Source organism: Lepeophtheirus salmonis, chromosome 6 (assembly GCF_016086655.4).
Source record: "Lepeophtheirus salmonis chromosome 6, UVic_Lsal_1.4, whole genome shotgun sequence".
Lineage (NCBI taxonomy): Eukaryota > Metazoa > Arthropoda > Copepoda > Siphonostomatoida > Caligidae > Lepeophtheirus > Lepeophtheirus salmonis.
In genome coordinates, this window is record NC_052136.2 from 23,820,991 (window position 1) to 23,824,631 (window position 3,641).

A 3,641-nucleotide genomic window follows, 5' to 3' on the forward strand; every position below is an offset into this window, starting at 1 on the left:
TTATAATAACTGCAGAGGCTACACTCATTGTGAAACACTCATGGCGTGAAGTAGAGATACGAGGCTATTCTGTACATAATTTAACATTGTTTGGCTGAGAGTATAGGGTCACATATTATTATAACATAATCTTCACATTTATTTAGAGCTTTCATAAAAATTGAATTGAATTTTATCAAGATTCGGATATTACCTACGTAATTTCCTTTTCATACAATTTTGTGGAACATTCATAACCACGTTTATGGACTAACATCTTTTGGTCGGGTTGAATGAGGAATGAAGAGACCGCTTCAGTATTGCTATTGCAAGTTGAGTAGTAAAATATAAGTTATATTATTAAATGCCCCAATTCTTTCGTATCTCCATAGATAAGTGAATTATGGTTACCGTGTTTCCTTGAAGTGGTCTACTCTCCCCCTTTCTCTGCCAATATTCCTGATCTTTGTTTCCGATAGCAAGTCTTCTCATGGAATTTGATTAATAGTGTACTCGAAGTATTATTTACAGATTATATATTAAGCATATTATACCAGCAGCTCGTGATACATTTGATCGTATAATGTTTTAATATGCATATATTCATAATAGATCCAGTAAATACTAAATAGTGTTGCATGAAATATTCAAGTTAATAAAAACTAAATGAAAACAGCATTAGAAGTAAACTGAAATTACTTAAGAAAGAAATTAAAATTGACAATTATCAATTTATTGATTAAATTGTTTATTTATTATAATTAGAGATTGATGGATTGTAGATTTTGTACGTAGTATGCAGGTTGTTCATAAGACAATTATCTCCAATAGCGATACATGTATGATGTGAGTATCTTCCCATAAATGAATTTGATGAAACTGATCCAGGTATGATTTCTTTGAGTTCTAAGTTCGTCTTCATTAAGGGATAAGACGAATAAGTACATTACGAATGAGAAAGTTAATGAATCTGAAAATATAACAAAAACTAAAGAGTAAATTATTTTTGATACTCATGCAATGCGGTTCATTCTTACCACGACACACTAAATGGTTTGAGGCATACTGATACTCAATTTGAGCTCCTCAAAAAGGAAGTTAAGAGTTATAATTAATCTTCATTAAGGTCCAAGTCAACCCAGGATATCTTTCTTCTTATACTCAACAATTCAATTTGCGTCTTCCGGGCCTTCAATGAGCATCTTCTAAAATTAAAATCTATTCCACGATCCTCCTAATTATATTTCCACACAATAACTAAACAGTTCCTTTAACGGACAAAAAAAATCTGTGAACCATGACATTTTTCAGCTGTTTATCAAGTGGATCCTCGTTTCACTACTTGTTTTAATGCTTAAAATAAAGTATCCGAAGCGTTCCTTCTTTACTCCCTTCAGACGGATCTGGTGGTCTATCGGGCGGGCGCTCAGACATACTTGTTGATATTTAATAAAAAGAAGATCAATATCTAATTAACTTCTCTCACCTTTTAGATGAGTAATGATGAGATGTAATACATCAAAACTGTCTATTTAGTCTAAATTGTAACTATTATATTTAAAGAACCAAATTATTGAAAAATAATATTCAGAAAAGTTTGTATTTTAATTTTAGCTTTAATTTGTTGCACAAACTTGTAAAATGGCTACTTTTCACATATTTAAGAGCTGAAAGAGATGTTTTCTTTAAGGACTAACTAAAAGAATAAATATTTATATTCTTGAGGCTCAAAAACATGGATAAAAAGTTAAAAAAACATAGTAATAAATAAATAAATTTTTGAAGATATCTAATGATACCTACAATAATCATAGTGGATTTTGTTGATTTCTTTGTACCATTATATTTTACAACTGTGAATTCATAATATAAAATGGTAGTTTGAAAAAATAATATGAAACTTTCTAGATTGTAGAGAATTTAATATTTCAAGATTAATAAATTATGATCAAACAAAATAACACCTCTCCCACTTTTCTTTTTTCTCTCTTTTGCTTCATATTTATCGTTGAGGTAGATAATTAATAAGAACGCATAAAAAACATTCTTTGAAACCTCGATATTAATGAATTTCAGAACTTCCCAAAAAATAGAAGTAGGAAGTATATGATTAATTAATAATATAAATAAAAAATAGATCAATAATTTGATACGCATAACATATTACGAGGATATTTTAGTCCCACAGCGAATTAATGGATACATGTTGTTTGTTGTGGAATGGTTATTTAAAAAATGTGTTCTCTGAACAGTTTTTGGGTGTTAGGTAAAATGAGATGAAGAGATCACTAATGACACATTGAGTATAATTTTAATCAGACAGTAATTAATATCATATTTTTATTCACACATATCGTAACTTTAATTACTGTAATTTGCTTATAAGTTTTGAAATATATTTTTAAAGTTCACATCGAGACTACATGAGTGAAATTAGTACGATATTTAGTTAAAAGTACTTTAATCTCAGAGAAAACAGACTCACAGAACCATGCGAAAATTTAACAAACATAAACACCCAATTGTGTTAACTCCTTGTGGTGATTCGATCCAGAATTATTCAGTAGATGATAATGACTTAAATACATTCTTTAGTCTATCATTTGATTAAAAATGCATCCACTTGAATTGTGAATTAGCAAAATTTGTATGCTTTACAAATTGATTCAACTACACATTACATATAACATTGGGTAGGGATAAAAATGGATACTTTATCAGTTCAAATACAGCATCAAAATGATTGAAGTTTGGAAATATTTTATCAAACTTTCTGGTTAAGTCAAATTGTATAAATGACATTTTGATGACGTCATGTATGTATGCAAATTGTGTAGGTCGATACAATGACATCATATGATGCTTCAAATTATATATGCAATTTATGTAGCTGGGATTGACAGAAAATGGGTCACTTATTGGGTAGTTAATGAGTATTGCAAAACCCTGAGAGCTGTATTTCATTTTTACTTGAATAAAGTCAACTAAACTAGGATACGTGAAGGAGAGATTCATTCAATAAGAACACTATTTCTGATCTTGACCGCCATTGGTGGCCATTACAGCCTTCAAGGATTGAGGCAAGAATGCTGCTAACACATGAGAAATGTAGCTGCGGATCATCTTTTCTACTTTTTTATTCTCGGATGACTTTATGTATCTAATGTTACTTTGACGGACTGGACAAGTTTTTTTATTTGCCACCCAATTTTATACTCCAGCATATCTGAGGTCTTGTGTGTCTATAACTAAATAAAAATTCAAGGGGAATACACCTACAATGCTCCATACCAAATTGTTGATGCTTCTGAGTAAAAAAACGCCCTCTCATCAAACCTCTTTGACTTCTCCCCTGCAGCTTTGATAACTTTTGATACGGTAAACCGGTCTGGTGACTTTTTTCTACAAACTTGCTGAAGGACATGTCTGGGTTTGCCTCAAAAGATTGTTTCACAGCATTAAAATATATAACAAGGGCACATCTTAGTATGCATATATTATAAAAAATAAATTAGTTTTAATCAACAAGACAAGGTTATGGGTTTTTTTATGTAGAACTTCAACGTTTTCCAATCGTTTTTTACAGGGTGATACAATGATATCTGAGTTTCCTATAGATAAGGGCTTCTTAAGGATCTGGAAAAGTGGTTTTAGGCACCAGA

General features: G+C 30.5%; 1 long non-coding RNA gene across 1 annotated transcript; it reads right to left on the minus strand.

Annotated features, from left to right (window-relative positions):
- Positions 1-690: 690 nt before the first annotated feature.
- On the minus strand, positions 691-1,801 carry LOC121120738 (uncharacterized). The gene is made up of 2 exons (XR_005865185.2): positions 1,017-1,801; positions 691-949 (listed from the first exon to the last, which is right to left on the minus strand). It is a non-coding gene; the product is annotated as an uncharacterized lncRNA (long non-coding RNA).
- Positions 1,802-3,641: the final 1,840 nt, after the last annotated feature.